Source organism: Stegodyphus dumicola, chromosome 8 (genome assembly GCF_044657685.1).
Source record: "Stegodyphus dumicola isolate Sdum_Otavi_A_Nest chromosome 8, ASM4465768v1".
NCBI lineage: Eukaryota > Metazoa > Arthropoda > Arachnida > Araneae > Eresidae > Stegodyphus > Stegodyphus dumicola.
In genome coordinates, this window is record NC_140775.1 from 171,341,277 (window position 1) to 171,364,565 (window position 23,289).

Sequence of the window (23,289 nt, forward strand, 5' to 3'; positions counted from 1 at the left end):
AGTATCAGGCCAACACCGTCTCGAAGTAGGTGTTGACTACCTATATAACTATCTAAAAGATATTTAACCATGCGCGTTTGGGCTGCTGTATTTCGCTATTTTTTACGTTCCTTCCTTATGTAGCACACGTTAACTATAGACTTTTTCATTCTTACATTTTCAAAAATTTATTTGCGTTACCATAGACCGCGAATAACGGAATCATTGGATACAGATGCACGAAACGAAATGAACTCTGGATGTAAACTAAATGCATAATACTAAAACACCTGTGTTCATCTGCTACAGAAAATTCTAGTTTTTGTTTCTAAATCATAAGAAATCATTGACGGTCTTTGAAAAAGAACCGAGATTGCAAAACATTTATTTCCGATCGAATTATTGCCATGTCCTATAAGCTGCATAACCCTTATGTTTATTGATTAGGGCTTAGCAGTTTCATCTTCAATAAAAATTCTAATCAATGTCATCTTAGCGAATACGAATAATGATTCTTTGTTTAATAATGATAAGAGGTCAAGACCCACAGTAGGATCACACAACTTTCCCACTGTTTGAAGGATAACTAAAGAAGCCTCTCATTAATCCGTTTTTATAAAGGAGCTTTTTATCTCCTTCAAGAATTCTGGTTTTACAATAATATATCGAAACAAAGATCTTTTTTAATAACAGACACAGTATACGGTTGCAGAATTTCCTGCACTAACTTTTACTGGTTGTTGAGCAGTAATGCCTGGTAAGATCAGATTATTTTATTAGTTAAATTTCTTACTCCTTTAAAATTAATTAATGCCTAAGAAATTGTAAATTTTACGCTTAATTTTTTATTTATTTATTTATTTATTATTTTTTTAATTTGGTGGTTTACCCAAAAAGTATTACCATTTTCCGAATTCAAAAATTACATTTTTTTTTTTTTCTCAAGCATACCAAGATTTGAAAGAATCTCATGTGAGAACATTTTAGCGCGCTTGCCATTTTGCTTACTTTTTTATTCAGTTTCATTAATACCTTTTAAAAGTACACTGTTATTTCTTCCCATACTAAGCCTAATTTATTTTCACGCTTTAGTAGCAAAAGTGAGCGAGCTGATCATTCTTATGACACATTGCATATCATAAACAGTACTTTCGTTTACGTTGACCTTCCGCTTCCTAAAAACTGAGGGCCTCGTCAACTTTAACATCTGGTCGGTTGAATTTAGTTTGGTTTACTTGATGATGGAAAAACACTCCAGGGCTATTTGCCTAAAGGAAGGGTTGCCTTCGCGGACGACGATTTAAGGGAAACTGACTCGTATAACATTACACAGAGAACACCAAGAAAACGTCTATGCAGCCAGCCCGTTCGCTGAGATTCCAACCACAGACCAAACTAACTAACGTTCAGCGACAAAACTACTTCGGCCTCAGGTGGGTCCGTCATCTGGTCGATCAAAAACGTTGTAAATAGATTTAAACATGTGTTGGAAAACGCTTCAACAGAACTTAATCTTCAAAATTTAAAAATAAAGAAATACTATTCACCATGGCGAAAAATTCGACGGAAGAAAGAACAGTTATGCAAGAATCGGCAGTTCAAGATAGCAGTGATGACGAGATTCTGAAGAGAGTGACATTATTCCACCATTGAAGAAAAAAATCAAAGTATTGCAGAATATTGATTCTAGTGAATGTGAGGAAAACGTGTCAGAAAATTTAGATAGTGTTTATTATTTATAATTAAAATTTTCATTTACAAAAGTTCACATTATGATAATAATAAATACCTTGCCTTTTAAATTTTATAGGCAAATTTTACCTGCAAATAAATCACACATTACACACCCAGATACAGAAAAAAATTCCGAGCTGCTGAAAACTTTAGGCGAGAAAAAGTCCGACTGCAAAGGGTTAATAAGCTTGTATAAGAAAAAACAGCTTAATTGAAAAACTATTGAAAAACTTAATTGAAAAACAGCTTAATTGAAAAATAAAATTTTAGTAACTTTCATTTGTCGTTCTTATTAAAAGGGATGAGGATTTCTGCAGACGGACAGCGTAGTTACACCAACATTTGTCCTCACTGCCCAGATGACATCCCACTGTCTCGCCATCACATCTTCAACTGCCCAGCAATCCAGGCCAGACTGTTTAACATCGGCATTGAAAACCCAGTGGACCTACTTTATACTGATAGAGCTGACGAGGTTGCAAAAGCTGTCTTTGATAGCTTCGAAGCTATATAATTGCACTCTGTCATAGACACGACATCATTAGATAAATACATTACCATATGAATACTTAGACGACCATTACAAATGGGATAAACATACTGCTTTCAGCAGAACTGCAAATTAAGATAACTTCAAGATTTATAGTATATTATTTCCTGCTTAAAAATAAATTAAACAAAAAAAAATTTCCGAAGCTGTGAACAGAAATTTTTATAAAAAATTCGAGAAACTAAAAAGGTCCTAATAACGATACATGCTCTATTAACTACTGCTTAATTTATATACAAATCAACCGAAAGCCCTATGTACTAACGATTTCGCAGCTACTTACTTTACTTATTTTAAAGTTTCAAAGGATAGGCGAATTATTGGAGAAGATAGAAACTGTAATATTTCGAATAGGACAAGAATATTCGTTTTCCATTTCATTGCAATGTTTAAAATTATGTTAGGATAACAAAAATGGTACACAGGCATGCATTTTCCTCCTCTATTTAGAGATGAAAATTTTAATCATTATAGTAATTTTCAATACTAACCTTCATGCATTAAGTACACTTTCTTTTTATTTTGAAGCAGTATTTTAGCAATGAAATTTTCGTAGTTATTATTTCCCTAGTTTGCAGCCTCTATCCATTAATTGCAGTAACTGAGTGTTCTCGGTATAAAGAAACTAAATGTGTTCAGAGAAAATATTTTAACGCTTTTTTACCAAATGGATAACATTAGTAACTGACGCTTCGTGCAACGCAGATAAAATTACGAACTCTGCAAGAAAGAAAACAAGACACAATTCCAGATGCAAATGTTAAAATGAAACATTCTTTTTTCTCACTAATTTGAACCATATTAAAGCATCACGCAGAATACAAACGGTTTACAATTACATGCAAATACTTCCTTTTGCCCTTCGCATTCTTCGTTACATTTTAAATGAACGTTTCTCAATTTTTTTTTTTTTTTTTTTTTTTTTTTTCAAGTGGCGACCATTTTTATAAATTAGAATAACTTTGCGGACCCACGTTACTCTTAACATCTTCAAAAGCAAAAATTTTAGAGTATGTTACTGCCAGTATACTTATATTTTTAAAACACAATTAATTAAAATTAATTTTATTTTATATTGATGTTACGGTGAAACACCGAAATCTGGAGAATGTCGACTTTCACCGGTGAATGTCAACATTCACATAGTCGCTTGATGTATGTCCGAAATATTTTCCAAATACTCTTATTTCTGACTTACACCGGTGAATGTCGACATTCACCATGTACTAATGGTGAATGTTGAACATATAAGAATATTATATTTCCTTCTCCGTAATTCATTCGCAAAAAAACGCACTTGAAACTCAGAATAAAAACTTAAGAATATAAGAACTTAAAACACACAGTACATTCAAAATGAGAAAGGAAAATAATAGAAGTTAGAAACTTACCAAATTATGTGATTCAAATCTTATTTATTGCAACAACTTAAACTATTATGACACTTTGAATTGCACAAGAGGCCCTTGCTTTTACAACTGCATTTATTTGTGGAACACTTCTTTTGGAATGGCAGCGTGTACATATACTCCTCTCTTTTCGACCTACACAAGAGCGTGTCTGTGATTGTCGACATACACCGGTGAGGGTCCGAATGTACAAGAATGTAAAGAAATATTCGATCTTTCACCGACGTATTTTGTGAATGTTGATATTCTCCGGTGAAAGCCGACATTCTCCAATATCGGTCTTTCACGGTAACATAGATACTTAATGATTCAAGGTTCATAAAAGTTCGGGGAATCTTTATCTTATTAAAGTAAAAATTAAATAAATGATGGTATTCACATTAATGAGATGGACGTACCTGCCGATTCTTGCATAACTGTTCACTGTCTGGATTTATGTTGGTAAGAAGCCCCATAGTTGTAATACTTTGAAGGCCCTTTTTTTGATAAGAATAGGAAGTCTGTCGGCAGAGTAACCAGTCATAAATTTTATCAAATGTAAATCTTAGGAGAAAAAGTAATAAACAATTGCGGTCTTTAATTTCCAGATGCTGAGATTTTCAGTTGTACTGAGATTCATGCAGTTAACTTCAGTTTATTTATTTATTTATTTATTTTTATTTAGGAGAACCACAAAGGCTGCTTTAAACCATAAAATTGATATCTGTTCTCTACTGACTTATAGCCCAAGTCTACACATTTCAAAGTCTGCATATTTATTTCCTTTTAATTCAAGCCACTTTTTTATTTTCTTTCCTTTTTATTTATTTATTTTGATGCCTTGATTTATACAACACAAATGGCTCTTCAAATGATGCTTATCCAAAATTCAGAACTGTGAATGAACGAAACTGCATCTCAAGGCAGAACAACATACGTATTACAGTAAATTACATACTACATTAAAACAATACATGGGATACTTAACTGTTAAAATGAACTTATCTGGGGACGGTCTTTTACAACCAATTACTATGAGAGAAATATACGGCTAATGGCTTAAGTGCCAAAAGCCAGGCATTTGTAAATAAACTATATCTATGACAGAAATGTCTCATCTTCAGATAACTGCAGTTGAGGTGAATGAGTTACACAAGACAACCTCTTATCATATTCATACACATGCACATCACAGGACTAAACCAATACGTAAGAAGACGAGTACCGAAATATTCGATAAATATTTTGCAACTTCATCATGCGATCAACAAAACTGCCAAATACTATATTGATTCGAAAATAAAACTTTACATTTCAGATTAAATTTTAAGAAATAAAAATCCAGTCGACTGTTTTGCGAAATTGAGTCATGAAAGAGTATTTATAGCAACAGGAAATACGAAAAATCAGCAATACCTTCGCTGGGATTCGAACTCCGGAACTTCCAGTGCTAGCCAGACATGCTTAAATTTACAGTACGAAGGCACACGGTTAGGAGGGTGTTGGTGTATTTAATTATGGCAAAGCACACGAGGGCTATCTGCCTAAAGGGAGGGATGCCTTCGTGGAGGACTTCCTAAGGGATACTGGCTCGTATACACGTTACACATAGGGAAAACCACGAAAACGCCCATGCAGCCGGCCCGTTCGCGGGATTCGAACCTCGGACCGAACTACCAGTGTTCAGCGACTTTACCGCTCGGCCCGGTTAGGAAGGAAAAAATTCCTTAAGGTTTCTGATTAAAAATAATTTGCTTCTGATTAGTATGAAAAGCAAGTTATCTAACTAAATGCAGTATTTTACTATCGTATAAAAAATTAACAATATATTATTACCCATTTGTTTTCAGGCATCCCAATAACCAACCAATATAGTAGTTGCTGGTCTAAATTAAAATCACTTAACTATACGGGGCTATGATAATTATGCAGTTTATACATACGGCAATTACACGTGTTTAAATATTATTTAAATAATAAATAAACCACACATTTAAAATTCTCACATTCTACAATTTCATTTACTGAAATACCTGTACTCAACTATTCTTCTAGATAGTAGTATAATTAAACTCCTCGTTTTCATTCTATAATTTCTTTTATTGAAACACTTTCCAAATTTTAAAACAAAAATATAGCAATTCTGAGAAACTTTCGACTTTGAATGGATCTTTATGAACAAGTTATACGACAGCAATAATTTTAACGGAACAACTTATTGCAATTAGAATCGACTGAGAGAAAGGCGTCACTTTTCCATGCGACAGTTTCCACCGATATGTTTGTTCTTAGGACTTCTCCAAGGCGAATAAGTCGAGATGACACATACGTAACTCTGAAAGCGAGTGTACGTAATCTTCGGCGGAAATAACTTAGTATGTAAAATTTCTGGAAAGGTAGTTAGTTCACAGCGTGTATATTTCCTTCCCCATCGACGAGTTAAAATTCAAACTCACTTTCCCTCTCTCATACTCACTCTTTCGTCCAGATCACTTCCATTCCCTTTCCCTTAGCGGTGTGATTATCCTTCGGATCATACTCGCTTATTCCTCTTTCGCCAAAAACTAAAATTGTTCTATATTTTTCTGCTCATAAGATATTCTAGGCTTAAATTTTTTCAACAACTCATTTACATAAAGTATTCTACATAAGAATAACATAAATAACAGTATTTTACATGATTATTATTAAACTTAATAAACATGTGCGATATTCTGAAATTTTAATTTATTTGATAACTATCCAACCAGTTTTTAAATGACTTTATGAAATTTTTACGCATTTTGATGACTTAATTTGATGAAATAATTTAGGACTTCAAGATGCTTGTTTAACTTCTTTGCAAAAAAATATAAACATTATAATGATAAACGCTTTGAAAGTGTGAAAATGCAAGTTTCTGTTAAGGAAAAAAATTCAGAAGTTTAAGCGGTATTCTCAGAGAGCCACTTTTAATTCTGATGAATTCCATTTCAGTTCCTGATAATTCCAGATGAAGATGAATAGTTTAAATTTAAATTATTATATAACCGGGTATTTATTTTATTTGTTTTTAATTAGATAATAGAAATATATTTTTATGTTAGTTACCAAAACTTTCCAATAACCAGGGTAGTTCAGGATCGAAATTTTGGCCACCTTTGGTTCAAGATATAACTTAACAGTCTGATGAGACAAAATTTTACTCAGCGTATTGCAGGAATAAAAAATACCATAATAATAATTGAGAAGACAAATGCGGATTTGATTTGATATTTAACTTAAAACTGAATTTTAATTAATGTATGATATTTTTCACTAGGATGTCTACCTTTGAAGAACATTCGTTTTTATTGACTGCTGAAACGCCGAAACTATCACACTAGAAGGAGAACTGTCTTCATGGAATGCTTTATACCGGAAACTGATTCGTATTGACGTTATATGGAAAATTCCGAATAGCAGGTCTTTTTGTTAAGAAGTTACTTTGCAATAATATGTTCTCTAAAGCAAGAATTTTAAAATACTTGCGCTCTAAACTCAGGCTGATGAAAAGAAATTCCCATCGTTTTAATTCATTATCAATAATTTTAAACACAGTATTCGTGCAGTAAAAAGATCCCCGCCCCAAATGAGTGCCTAAATTGCGATATACAAATACATTTACTAACCAAATGGTTGCTTTTTTTACCTCAATAAGCATTTAAAATATTCATTCCCGAAATGTTGCTCTGCACTAATCTGTTCGACATTAAAAAGAGAGATGATGCGACCAAAAAATGTCTTATCGCACTCCTGGATTCGCCTTCCGGATTGCCTGCCGAACGTGCTTCCAACTACAGCACGAAAACAGTGAAAGGAGAATGAAAATACCTTATAAGTTCTTTAACAATCAATAAAATCAAGAGGTAATGAGGTTCTAGGGAAATTATTCAGAAAATAAGCAAAAATGACTTTGCAGTAGTCAGTGACGCGTTCCACTAACTACTACTTACTGAAACTACTACTTTTAGACAGCATCTGCATTTGAACTACTGCTTTTAGATAAGGCCAGCAATGATCGAAAGAATAGGACCAGTGAACACTGGTAAATTGTCCATGGTTCATTTTCTGACAAAAGATTGCATGGGTTTTTCGTCCTTGGAAAATCCTTCCCACACACAAACAATCATCGCATATTTTGATATAGTTCAACTGACTAACCAATTAACTTCTTTTATGTACGCTTTTGTTACAATTCTCTTCGGGAAATATGTCAGAATTAATATGCTTCAGCCTCGATTCTAGACATCCTTGCTTATTACAATGCTAAAAAATAACGAAAATGTTAGCTTTACTTATCTTACTTTAATGCTTTATGTTAGCTTACTTTATGTCAGCTCAATTATTATTTTATGTGTGTAAAAATTAGATCATTTGAAAAATTAATTTGATTCTATTACATAATTACCACCGTATATATGAAATCATGTATCTGTATTTAAATGTGGAACAACACGCTTAAGTTAAAAATACAAAAGCTATACATTCTTCGTTTGAATGATAAATATGTATGTTTATTTTTAGTTTTCCTCCCCCCCCGGTAATTTTTTCAAATTCTTAGTACTTAGAACAATTCATAAAACTTTAACGTTGAAGAAATGAAATCTTTACCGACTCTAGTGACATGATTAAAATTTCAAAATACGATATAGGCTTGTATAAACGGAATGTGCTTACGTCGCACTACTGTTAATAGTACGCATTCATAACTACATTCATTTATGGCTCACACGGTAGCATCTGTTTATGATGGAAGACTATTACTTCAGAAATTACATTGCTCGCAGATTTATACTATTCCAACTGCATTACTACCCTTTCGTCTTATGTATCTCCATTCGTTCTTTAGTGTTCATTTCAGTTCTAAATTCGACTCTGTTGCAAATAATACATTATGCAACATGGAACAATGCTACGTGTAGGTTGGCATAAAATGTTTACAATTCGCATTATTACTATTTTCCATGCTGAGATAGTCATTGCTCTTACTATTTTCCATTCTGCTAGTCAGCCTATCACCCTGGCTGCAGATCTGCGTGTTACATGGAAATGGGAAACTCATTTGTTTTAATCAGTCGTTCCACTATTCCCAATTGGTATTTCTGACAGACAAATAAACATACAACAGGCATAAAGCAGAATTACACAACTGATTCTTCCCTATCGATTTTCGCGTATTCGCGTAGGCGTGGCTTAATGGCACGTGTTTTATTGGCCGAGGCGTGGCAAGGATGATCGCGAGCAATGTGATATCTCCTCAAAGATCGATTCCCGGCAGTAAATCGATGGATGATATATTTCTCGAGGTTTTCTCTGTGATGTGTTGGTTTAAAATAGCTGCAGACAGAAGATGCTCAAGGGGAAATGAGCTTCCAACGACTCGGTTTCCAAATCCAGTGGGAAAGGGTGAAAGGAAAGCTTTCATATCATAGATTTGCAGAAAGGAAGTCGATGTCAAATTTCCTCCACGAAGAAGCTTTCGCAGTAAACCTGAAATTTGTCATAAAGAGTAAGTAATAAGGAAATAAAGCAAAGAGTTAGCATACAATTGCAATAAATAGAATACCACTGGGATTCGCGGAGTAAAATCTTTATAAAATTTACTCAAGATTTAAAAATAGTTTCCCTTCTCATAATGTTTAGGCTTCAAAGCAAAGCACCGCATGTTCAAATCCTGCTTACACAAGTATACTGCAGTACATGCATGAGATACAGATATATGAATAACAGAGCAAAGCATTTTAATTACTAGGTTATTAATACAGCATTATAATTATATGGTTAATAATAGAGCATTATAAGTACTGGATTATTTTCTCATACCAGTCCAAAGTAAACAGAATTGTAAGAGCTTATAGCAAAAAACTTATTTCCAAATGCATGAAAAACAAAATCCACTAAAGAATGGCCTATTACATAAGGGTTGTTTAATGAATAAATGACCTGAGCTTGCAATTCTGGTGTACGTATAAATTAAGAAAGACTGATTGTGCTTATTGATACACTTGGTCTATACGCATGATGAACGCACATGATTGGCCATCTATATTCGCAAGTACACGTTCGACGCTGAAATATGAACGAACGTATTGATGAAACCATTTAAGCTTGTGGTTTATTGAAAGATACTGAAACCTTTCTTTGATTGCTGTGGAACTTACCGACTGGTTTCTGAAATGCCTCGCAGTGAATACTGCAAAATACAAAGTTTCATAATGAAGACTCAGCACAATCAACTCGAAATGCTATCTCGAGGAAAGGTTCTCTTGCAGGAAAATGGAAGACCAAACTCAACTGCTGACAATGACAGAAATCCGAGATTTCAGGTGGGATGCGTTAACCCAATCTTTCGTGTTCAACAGAGGTTTTCATGTATATGAGAGCAAAATTCATTTTCACAGCCAGATCAGAGAATACTACGGAAAAGGCACTGACAGACTAAAACGACATTTTTAATACAACGTAAAGTATTGTGCGATGTGTAAAACCTACGCTCTGCCCTGCGTGCCCGAGAGAGATAAAAAGAGGGGGGAAGGAAATGTTAAATAATTAACAAAACTCACTTTTTCAAAATAAAATTTTCGCATTGAACATCCAGCCAAACACTTTAATTCACTACTCATTAAATGTAAAGATTTCAAGCAACTTAGATGAGAAAGGCGGAAGTTAGCAGCAGTGGGAAAGGTGGCTTTCTCCATTTCCAGTGACTAACGTCACCACTGGTTGTTGAGCACGCCTCAGAAAAAACTAGCATAAAAAATATTGCTTTTCCTTCCAAAAGAAGTTAAGTTCGATGTCTTTCCGAGTTAAATAAAACATCAGGAGTCCCTTCCCATTTTTGTCTTATAAACATTTGAAAATCTGAGTTTACAAAAGAACATACCCAACTTCTAGGCAAAGGAAACATAAGTCATAAAGTAGACAAAGGCACTAAGTACATGCTTAAAATGTTTGTATTAAAAATATGGCAGATCTGAACTTTAAGATGCTAATTCAGAAGTATTCTTTTTTAAGCAAAAAAGTATAATTCTCTCAAAATTATACGAAAAAGAAAGCTATATATCTCTGCATGGGGATTTTCATGTTTCTCCATACATAGAACGTTAATACGTGTCAGTTTCCCTTAGAAAGTCCTTCATGCGCTTTGCCATTATCTAATAAATACAAATGCAAAATTCATTCACTCCTTTACTCCAAAGAAATGTAATATAAGAATTTCAAATCGGAAATTCTGCTCATTCGATTCGAATCCTTACAATAGTTGCCTCAAAGCATCGGCTAAAGCCTAACAAAATAAATGCGCTTAAAGGCAACGGATCACAGTTCAAGGATTTCCTTTTTGATAATACGCTTATTTTGCATCATACGGAAATAAGGAGGCGTGGGTCAAAAACACCTGTGATTACAGGAGAATTATTTGGTTTGATTTAATTGATTATGGCAAAGCACACTAGGGCTATCTGCCTAAGGGGAGGGATGCCTTCGAGGACGACTTTCTAAGGTTCGTATACACGTTACACATGGGAAAAACCACGGAAACGTCCATGCAGCCAGCCAGTGCGTCTGAAAACGAACCCAGGTCAAAACTACCCCCAGTTTACAATGATTTTACTCCTCGGCCGCTGGTGTGCCTACAGGAGAATGAAAGCCCTACAAAGACAAGAATAGTAAGGAAAGGGATTGAAAATAAATAAACAAATAATTTACGCCCGAACAGACAAAGATGCATATTTAACACATACACAGACAGCCTCACATAACAATTTTTTGTCACTTTGTCTGCAATAATTTCTGCGTAATTAGATCACAATTGCTTAGGATGAAGTTCACGGGGATCATAATCTAACATAGTATAAGTTACAAGAGAGATTATGTAATTGAGAATAGTTAATTCATGACAATGAATTAAATTTCCTCTGTTCATAATAATAATTAAATTTTATCATGTGATTGAGGAAAGTTAATTCATACGAAAGATTATTAAACTTCATTCATATTATCCCGTTGCTTAATTCAAACCTACTACACCTAGCTTTTTATATATTTTAAAACGAATGGAAACGAAAAATTGTAACTGATTTTAAGGAAATAAAAAATTAAAACATTGCCCCTCCTCACTGGAAGCAAAAACACGTTAAAAAACAACATGCTTTCATAGATATGGCATAAAACAAACAAGACGACATTTTAGGGAGCTATCGATTTTCTTCGTGTATGCTACCTGTGGTATAAGTGGTAACACATTCAATTAGCAACTGGATCCGCTGTTGTAATCCCTCGAAGATCTCCTTTCATGTTTCCCGCTCCGAAACCCCGAAAATCGCCACAAATTATGGTATACAATTCCCCGCCCTTCCAAAAAATTACTAGTTATGAAGCAGCTCTTTCTTTTAAATAAAAGGAAGAAAATGTTTTTTCATATTATTTCATACGTTTTCAGTATTCAGAATGATAAAACTATATAAAGAGTTATCGTCTTTCCCCCGTGTTGCTTTTCTGGTGCAACCGGTAAGCTGTCCGGCTGGCAGTCGGAAGATCAATGATTTGAATTCGGCAAGAGTATAGTTACTTTTTAATGTTTCCTGATCCTAAAGTCTAACGTTTAATTAAAAGTTACATAATTACATTTTGAGATTTTTTTTTGGTATAAGATAAGAAAATAATCCAAAAAAGAAAAAAATAAATAAATTATGTACACTATTACTACAATTCATAACCTTAAACTGAGGGGGGGGGAAAAGAGTTAAAAAAATAGAAGAACGAGTTAGCTTAAATAAAAATGTCCAAAGACAAAAAATCTTTATTAAAAATAATAGAAAGTTATTGCTACATTACGAACTCATAACTTAATAATTATGCTAATATATAGCCAGACTTCAGTGAAGGCACAAATTTACAGCAGAGGAAGTAGAATTCTGGATGGGCGGAGGTTGCACCGGATGGCTTAAAGCCTATCAACAGCCCCGTGTACAGCTAACTCCAGAAATAATTTCTAGGCATGACATTTCCTGAGGAATAGATAGGGGAAAAAAAATCTTAGCAAAGAAACATCAAAACTGTTACATACAAATAAAGAAAACTGCAAGACGAATTTCTTTAAGAACATTTTTTCACGGTTGTGGTGTGATGATGACTGACCGACGAACAAAGATTATTATATTGGCGAATTACATGGTCCCATTCCTGTTCGGAATCGCAGGTTTCACACAATTAACACTTATTTTCTATTCATCAGTTAACATGCAGCAAAAAAATTGCCTGGTAAAGTAAAATACATAACACAAAATTTCCTAAAATTCGATGTGTATAATTTAAAATTTGAACAGTATATATGAATGTGTTAAGCATATAACGCACAAAGATGTTCACAACCTCGCATCCAAGACGACATTTACTTCAAGTAAGATAGCGAAGAGGCGCAAGCAAATTAAATATCAATTAAAAAAAAAACCACAATTTGTGTTAGATTTGCTTTAGACATTATATCTGCCCGGATGTCAGTCGTAATAAAGCAGGGAGCTAAATTTTTTACGACATAACAGACATTTCAAGACCATTTCTTGCTGTTCTTGGCTTGCTTGGTAACCATGGTTAATCCCTTTAATTTGCTAAAATTCCCCAATCTCCTCTGTTCGGTGACCTCGATAAACGTTACACTTACAAATAAGTTAAAGTCACTACGACCTTGAACTGCCTTTTTTAAAGTAACAGCTATAATCAATTACTTTTACAAGAATATATTTACAGATGCCGAACAGGTGATTTTTCTTTACAAATTCATACAGACAGGGCGTACACACGGTTATAGGATGAATTTTTTAAAAAATTAATTGCAGCAAATCTGCCAATTTATAATTAGTAGCATTTATTACTATGACAACTTAATTTGTTTTCCTCAGTATCCATTGCTGACGGAAATCATTTTCTATATGCAATTATCGTTTGCAATGATTTAATGAATATCTGTTGCAACTGATTCGAAAACTGAGCAAAGAATAGTTATAGTTATAATGTTTTGTCGAAACTGTGAGTGGAGATGATACTTTACTTTAGCATTCTGAAATAAAATGGCACAAAATGTTTCACCACGCTCATACGAATTTTGGTTTCCGAAAGCGCGAGTTAAGATCATATTGGTGATCTTTATTGACTGGAAACTTGGAAACTCATAATTTGCTTCTGAGAGAACAGCACATTTTATAAACATGGACAGACATCTGAAGAAAATTCAGCGCGTTTTCAGGCTTAAATTAACCAAATGAGTAACATTTTTCTCCTGGCCAGGACAATGGCGCCATTCATGATTCCATTCTCGAGAAATAGTTTCCAGCAAAGAAAAGTGTCACAATTTTTATTTCACCAGATTTAGCGCCTGCAGGCTACTTTTCAGTCCCTAAAGTCTCATCTCTAAGATCATTAAAAAACTTCAAATTTTGCAATCTCGACCCACTTCCCAATTATTTTTACTCTGGCAAAATAAGCAATGATGGAATTTTCGCTCTTCCGTGATCAGACGATCTTGTTCTGACAGTTAAACGAAATTTTACCTCTCGCATATAATTTAGCCACTCAATTAACATTTTTCTGTTTTTAACCGATTAATTAATTGTTCAGCTCTTTTTATCATAATTGTCCACGCATTTCTTTAGATTATAATTCATAACGCGAGTCTCAGAAACCGATTTAGGTCAAGCTTAGGACACCATACGGTACTCAAATAGAGGAGATGACCTCGTTTTCTAATTGAAGTACCATGTTCTCTACTGCTGTTGATTTTTGTGCTTCGCACATATTATTTTACGAAATCATTTTAGTAAGCTTTTTGAAGTTCTATCTTATTCTCCTGTTACGGCTGCCGTGCAATATGTACCAAAGCTATATTAACCAGTTTAGTTAAGTAATGTGTCTACGAGAGAGAAGAAACGAAGAAAGCTGATATTTCGCTATCTGAGAACGAGCATCACATTTTGAATACTTTCGAAAATAAAAGTTCTTGATTACAGTTCAGATGAATGTATTGGTATGTGAATGGATTAAATGGACACAGAACTGAGGAAATTTACTTTTCCAGTAACACTTTACAGTTATGTAACTTTTCATACAAAAGTAATCATACAGCTGTTCTCAGTACGAAGAGCACAGTCAGTAGTTACCACTAAAAACGTTGAACACGAAGTTAATGTTAACAGCTTCAAAAGCATAAGCTCGCACACTAACTTCTCAATACTCAGACTGTGAACTAACTGAAGACTGGTGCTCTACCCGGTCTTCATATAGTTTACCTTCGTCTGCCAAGAAATTTCTAGTATCCTCCGAGTTTTTCGAAATCGCTGAAATGTATATAAAGTTACTTAGGAATCGGACCAAAATGTAACCAAATTTGGCCATTTCTCTCTAAAACCATTACCAGCTTGACACTATTATAACAGGATTTAACCCTGTAATCCTGTTTTCTCGGCGATGCTTTGCGCTCTGAAGCCCTTCATGCTACATTATACGAGAGATACTATAATTTACATATAATTTCACTAAAATTATTTATTTTTTATATTTTTTGAAATATGTGTGTTACGGTGAAACCTAATGTTACGGTGAAACACCGAAATCTGGAAAATGTCGACCTTTCACCGGTGAATGTCAACATTCACATAGTCGCTTGGTGATGTCCGAAATATTTTCCAAATACTCTTATTTCTGACTTACACCGGTCAATGTCGACATTCACCATGTACTAATGGTGAATGTTGAACATATAAGAATATTATATTTCCTTCTCCGTAATTCATTCGCGAAAAAACGCACTTGAGGCTCAGAATAAGAACTTAAAACACACAGTACATTCAAAATGAGAAAGGAAAATAATAGAAGTTAGAAACTTACCAAATTATGTGATTCAAATCTTATTTATTGCAACAACTTAAACTATTATGACACTTTGAATTGCACAAGAGGCCCTTGCTTTTACAACTGCATTTATTTGTGGAACACTTCCTTTTGGAATGGCAGCGTGTACATATACTCCTCTCTTTTCGACCTACACCAGAGCATATCTGTGATTGTCGACATACACAGGTGAGGGGCCGAATGTACAAGAATGTAAAGAAATATTCGATCTTTCACCGACGTATTTGGTGAATGTTGACATTCTCCAGTGAAAGTCGACATTCTCCAATTTCGGTCTTTCACGGTAACAGATACACTGCAACTAATTCTCTAGTCGGTTATCCCAGATGTGTTGAATGTTATGTATCTTCTGTAGAATTGAAAAAATATATAATGTATTTCTCCCGCCTTCTTGGCATGCCCTCGTGGTGCGGTGGTCTGCACGCTCAGCGCAGATTGAGATGTCCGCGGTTCGATTTCCGGCGAAGGCGTTGTTAATTTTTCAATCTTCCTGCTTCCAAAAAATATACCTAATGTCTCTACAGTGGCGCCCGAACTAAAAGGGTGTTGGATGATGATTCTCCTCACCCAGAATTTGGCGACTGGGTCCTCTAAAAACCCCAGTCGCCCTTTAAAAGGGGGAGCATACAAAGTATTTCTCCCGCCTTCCTAACGAGCCTTCGTGGTGTACTGGTCTGCACGCTCAGCGCGTAATTGAGAGGTTCGCGGTTCGATTCCCGGCGAAGGCGTTGCTAATTTTTCATTCTTTCTGCTTCCAAAAAATTCCTAATGTCTCTACAAATATGTAATTCTATAAAATTAATCTTTCTAATTAAATACATCACGAATTAAATGCACTTTTATCTAAATCAATCCGATTAAAAAGTTTAAAAAAAATATTTTTTTAATGATATGCATCTATTGTTTTTAAACAGTTTAGTTTGCACAATTAATAACAGACCGATTAAATACGAAAGAATAACATCTTACTTTTTCTGAATGGCAACAGACTCGAATGAAAAATGAAACAGCGTGAAGACTAATAGCCCTTTTCGGCTAATAATCGAAGTTTATCCAGACTAATACGTCTGGATAATTTCAAATATTAACCGAATAAACAGTGATTGAATTTTCGTATAAAATACTGCATGTCACTAAAGCAACTCAAATCACGTCAAATTTAAATAAGAAAAATTATATTGAAAATCACTAGAAGCGGAGGAATAGAATTCACCCAATTCGAGTTTTATTAATTTAATTAGTTTCATTTATTGCTCAGGAATTTACTTAGTAAAGGCTAAAAATTCGAGTTAGCAGCTTCAAGCTTTTCCTGAAACATTTTCTCACGAATGATGGCCTTACGGTGTTACTGTAAAGACAGATATGGCATGAACATGTCTTTTCAGAAATATCTGGATAATTCAGAAAAGACGATTTTCGCTTATCTCATATTCGCTGCCTAAACAAATCCATCGAAAATGGCAATAAATACATTTAAGGTATTCTTATGATTTCGCAATGAGGTGGAGGAAGAATATCAGGTACACACATTATTTATCTATTTGAAATTAAATGGATTTTAGACCAAATAACATATATTGAATAAGAATAAAACATTAATAATGAATTAAGAAATTTGTTGAAACATTTAAACTAGAATAGTTATAAAATTAACGCAACTTTCGCTTGGAAAGGCTCAGCAATTACTCAACATGTAATAAAGCAGCGATAGCGTGTTCCTTTTTCTGGAAATTTGTACAAGCTAATGATATTGGATATGAGAACAAACAACCTGGCTGCGATACTTAAGTAAATGAAAGTCATTCGAAAATGATCAGTATAAACACTCTATTTGCAATCTCCCCTTACAACGAAGTTCAAGACAGAAAGACTTGCGCTTTCTCTTCAGAAAAGGGGAAGGATGAAAGTTGGGAAGAGGTCACCGGGGCTCGCGGGAGGAGGCAGCTCCCTCTACCCAATGGTTATCGCCGCCCGTCAAGGACACATACCAAACAAAGCCGCTGCCCTGACCTTTAAGCTTCCCAAGGTCACGGTCGTGTTCCGGCTGCAGAGTCCAGTTTGGCCGCAAAGTAAATATACGCTGTCTGTTCAGAAATTCTCCGATATACAGCTTTAAATAATTTTTTTCCCGCCCATTTTGCAAAAGAACTCTAGTTAATATATGCTGGTTGAGTAAGTATACTCTTGGATATTTTGCTTCTTTAGAATTTGAACTACATAATTACATACATCTTGAAGAATGCGACCCAGATCTTAATAGGAAACTTTTAAGATCATATAAATATTAAATACTAATGTCTGTAAGTGTAACGAAGACTCTAGCTCTGGGGGCCGTTATGTTGTATTGCTTGGTCATTTTGCATCTCAAGTCTTAGCATTCGGAGACATCAGATCTTTACCTTTATTTCCACGTGCCCTCGCTATCTCCGTTCATTCGACGAGGCATATCTTCAAATAACTAGTTGCTTATAAAGCTAAGCGATTAAAAAGCAATAACGATATTTAATTTAATTTTTTAATAATATAACCAATTCATATAATTTATAACATTTTATCTTCAAATAATATTTATAAACTTTCACATTTTTTTTGTACTCTAATAAATTAAAGATATTTTTATTTCACGAATTAGTTGATATATATGTCATAAAATATCAATAATTATTTTGTTTGCATTTAGCTAGTTCATTTTTTTAAATTTTAAATGCATAAAGGAGGCTTAGTTCAATACAGTACTTATAACAACACCACGACTGAGATTAGACTATTTCAGTCTTGCAAAGAACAAATGAACTATCCGCCTAGGGCAGTGGTGGCGAACCTTTTGGGGGCCGCGTGCCACATTAAATTAGAATTATTCATACGTTACCTCAAAATGTGTAGATCTGAAAACTTGAATCTATTTAAAAAATGAAAATATTAAAACTCACCGCCAGTTTGCAATAAATTTGAATTCTTTTAGCAAACATTAGCTGCTTCAACTTTGGCGTATTCTTTGCCATGTAACAAGTAATATGATTCCCCAACTATTGAAACGGCATAAATTGGGTCAATAAATTTGTATATCCTTTCTATGGCTATATATGAAAATCTTAGGCTTAGGCCCTATACCAGTGGCATTATGACATAAGCAAGTGAAACGTTCAAGAACAGACTAAAACACTTATTTTAATTAAATTGCATCATTTTATTGTGATTAATGAAGTAATATTTTAGTCGCGTGCCGATTGTGGCACGCCTGCCATAGGTTCGCTATCGGTGGTCTAGGGGATGGAATGCCTCCGTGGAGGACTTTCTAAGGATAACCAGCTTGTATTCTCGTTGCACAAAGCGACCACGCAGCCAGTTCGCTTACCTAGGATCGAACTCCCAATATTCAGCCGTCTTAGCCGTTGCTAGGGCCGCCAAAATTGAGAAATCCTGGTTTGTAAAGTGGTCACACTTTTCGTATTTAAATTCAGTTTTCAGTCATATCAAGTGTTTGTTATATGCTACTTATGTTTACTTAATATCTGAAGTTTAAAAGCTCCCGAATATAATATAGTTTTGCTTCTTTCCAGTCTCAAAGCATTATAAACATCTACATTAACGAATGCGTTAAAAATAATCGCGTCTACATGAAACATCATCAAGTAATTTTTTATAACATTTGTAGCGCCTCGTTCGCTTCAACAAAAATGACTCATTTCCTTTTCACCCACTGCATTTTTTTAGGATAGCATGATTCCACATTCGTTTCTCTATGCATCACAAATTTCTTTAACAGTCTGAGATGATTCAGAAATTTCAGCTTGTTAATAGTAATTTATACTCACATACGAATCTCGCAATTAAAATAATCTGGAACAAATCATTTCGAAGAAAATCACATCACCCAATAAAAAAATTCATATTATGCTGACCATATGTTTATATTATGGATATATTAGCATACGCAGGATTTTTTTCCTTGTACTATACTCGGATTTAAATATTCCAAGCTGACAGCAAGCAAAAAAATTTCTGGATTATTACACACTTTTAATTATGTCTGCTTTTAACGTTTGTTTCTTAAGCTTAGCATTCATCTGTCTTCCAAGTTTAAGTAATTAATTTTATTTCATGTTAATTTTAATGACATTATAATAAATCATTCCTGAAATTTTGTATCAATTTTCCCAGATAAAATTAAAATATTGTTGAAGAAATACGAAAGAAGTGAGAATGTTGAAAAAAAAAAATGAATATGAGAGGAAATTTATGAAATTAATAATCTTAATTTATGGTATAAGATAGAGAATTTGAAAGAAATTTGTTCGATGAACATTAAATTCATTTTTCAGTTACTCTACGTCATACAATATATTAAATATGGTGGTACAAGTGTAAAAATTAAGACATTACATATTGTGAAATGACTGAAATCTGAGGGCCAAAATCTTTCAATCCATTTTTCTCCAAATAAAATTTTCATAAAATATATCTAATTTTTTTCAAAAGGTACATGCAGGATATTTTCCACACTATTAAATTACAAGAAAAGTAAATTTTTTATTTATTTTTTTTTTAGGGGAAAAACATGAAAAAAAATTTGCATTACAGGGGAAAAAAAAAATTATACAGTAATGTATAAATAAATGGATAGTTTCAACTTTTAATAGTGTTAATTAATATTTCCCTTAATCTTGAACAGAAACTAACAGAAAAAATTTTCTTAAATGTATCGACGAGTTTTGCTATTATATCAAAAACTGCAAGAAGTCAAAAACTGTTTAACCCCAAAATAAAAAGTCCAGATTTAGTGTCCCATTTGGTTAGAATAGCTAGACTAAGGAATCTCAACAGTTTTACCCCGATTTTGAGAGCTATCGGCGTATTATTTCACTGAAATACTTCCCGTCGCTCCTAACTTTCGTGTTTTTAAGATAGATTTTAAAGCACATAATTAACAGCATAGTATATAAAATATATGCATAATATTTTGCAAAAGTGATTGAATTATGATTAAAATTAACAAATTTTAACGATTAAAATTCGCCCTTAAACTATATCGTCCAGAGTACAGAATACATATTTTATATTTTATATCGGTGTTAGTTTAAAACTCCTATTTACATCTACTTGGTTATTAACCAGTTTCATGTTTATTAAAAAATCTTTAAAAAATGCTAATAAATTTTGAATAAATTAAAACAAAAATATAATTTGACACTAAAAAATTTGAAAAATCTCATAACACTGTTGTAAATAGTAATATCATTATTGAGTCCAGACATTAATGAAAACACATTATCTGCTCACATAAGTTTTTTAAATGATAAAAGTTTCTGAATTTAGCAGTTGTGATGATACTAGCTATTAACATTTAAAACTTGACAGAAATTTAATTAGTTCAATTCTTAAACCTTTCAATACGTGTACCATTTTGGGTTAGGTTATAGAATAGTAATATTAGCAGTGTATAAAAGAATTCATGTAAATATTCTATTTTTCTCATTTATCAACTGAAAGCCACTGACATTTTCGTCTAACAAATAGCTGTATACTGTATTAAATGTTCGTAAAAGAAATGAGCCTTATAATAGATAATTCATTCAATATAAAAATAAATACCTACATTAGATTAATACTTACCTATCTATTACCAACAAATATCGATAACACTACTTAAAATTACACTGCTAATTTTAATAGACATGCAAATACATTATATCAAAATGAAGCATATTATAATTTTCTATTTTTTTTCCTCACCAGAAAAATCAGCAAATATCTTCCTACCTGTAAAAAAAAGGAAAATTTGTTAGTACAATAAAAATAAATGCAGAGATTTTAAAAATAAAATACAAACAAATATTTTTTATATCAATTAGTGTTTTTTTATCCATGCACTGACTTGTTAACTATAAAAGATTTTGAACAATTTTCTTTTAAGTAAGCATAAAATGAACAATTTAAAACAAATGAATATTTTATATTTTCAATAAATATCATGAAATAATAAGTTAATAAAATACAAATACAGTAAGACCCCGCTTAACGCGGGGGATGCGTTCCATCGAAGTAGAGCCTAATGCGAAACAGCGCTAAGCGAGGCTATCTTAACATGTAAATAATGGGGTTAGGGGAAGACGGATAAAAAATGGTTAGGCATTAAATTTAATAGTTTTTTTTTAATAAAAATAAAATCAAACATTTATTTCTTACAAAAATAAAAACAATATAAACGCATATACTTTTAAAAACAAATAAAATTCTCAGTCAGATCATTCAGTCTATTCTGGGTTTCCAATTTTCTGCCTTTTTGTCAAGAAGGCATTATGATAGATTGGCTTAATGGCATATTGTGTCCAATTTCGTCGTCAATCCATATAGACAGTCGTTTTCCCATTTCCTCTATAATGTTATTTCTAGAACGGGTAATTCTAGTTGCAGTTGCCGATGACAGTATTTTTTCTTTATTCTTAAGAATTGTCCTTATTGTTGAAGTTGCCAAAATCAATGCAGCACTAATTTGAGATTGACGTTCACCAGAATCTAATCTTCTAATCACTTGCATTTGAGTTTCCAGTGAAATGCTTTTTCTGGTTGCTTTCTTTTCTTGTTTTTTATTATCACCCATGATAAAAACTAAAGATCATAATATTTGTCACTGTATTAATCGTTATAGTATTATACAAATTTAAACTGACAATAATGTCAACAAATGTTGTTTCAAATGATAAAAAGCAAGAAACACAACTACACTGTTTCGGATATGTTATTTGGAAACCTAGCGCTGCGCACAATTTCGGAGAATCCCCGGGTTGAAATAAAAGAGCGCTAAACCGAAACAGCGCTAAACGAAACAGCGTTAAGCGGGGTCTTACTGTAAATAATAAAATACAAATTTAACAGAATTTCCTAAAGTCGTGAAGCCGTCTTTTGCATGCAGTTAAAAACAGTGTTGACAAAATAATAATAATAATAATATTTAAATGTAGTTTTTAAATTTCAGTTATAATGGCAATGCTACTAGGGAACTCAGTACAAGAGAAAGGAAAAGAAAAGGAATCATAGATTTTAGTCCTAAGCATATCTATCTATATCCAAACCACTTTAATTCTACAGGGTGGTGGTCCATTCATAAAAATATGTAACAAAACCATAGTATTTAAATGAAATTTATCTCTGTCTGAAACCTCAGAACGCAGGATTCGTGAATAACGTGTTCACCTTTTATCCTGAATATTGGCAGGGAACGTTTTTATGGCGTTGGCAAAAACTGGGATTTCAACAGTGATCAGTTTCGACCTTTCTGAGAAAAGCATTTTACGAAAAAAAAGAAAAAAAGCAATTATACTTTTCGCGGTGAAATAAGCCGCAGAACGAAAATGAACAGTTGTAGAATAAAAAAGAATAATCTAAAAATAAAAGGGTTTTCATAAAAATTCTTCCTCCTCTCTTACAGAGTAGTACACCCCGTTTTTACCCTTCGTTTATTGCGTTTCGGATACACTGCATATACTTTTTGAAACAAAAATCAACTATATATACTAATAATCTTAGCCTACTGATCAGCACCATTCTGCAAATGGTATTTCGTGCAATCGCTGAATACTGGTAGTTTGGTCCATATTCAATTTCGGTCTGACTGCTAGGCCGTTTCGTGGTTTTCCCTTTGTGTAACGCGGATACGAGCAAGTTTTTCGCGGAGGAAGTCCTACGCGATAACATCTCTCCCCTTACCACGAT

The 23,289-nt window shown here is 33.4% G+C and overlaps 1 protein-coding gene across 4 annotated transcripts in view; it reads right to left on the reverse strand.

Annotated features, from left to right (window-relative positions):
• Nucleotides 1-23,289, reverse strand: part of LOC118199119 (uncharacterized) — a 196,576-nt gene that overhangs the window by 87,660 nt on the left and 85,627 nt on the right. The window contains exon 2 of one of the 4 annotated variants that reach the window (XM_035370917.2): nucleotides 21,310-21,336. The exons of the other annotated variants lie outside the window; for them this stretch is intronic. The gene's annotated coding sequence lies outside the window, so the exon portion shown is untranslated. The remainder of the gene's footprint in view (nucleotides 1-21,309; nucleotides 21,337-23,289) is intronic. 4 annotated transcript variants of the gene reach the window in all.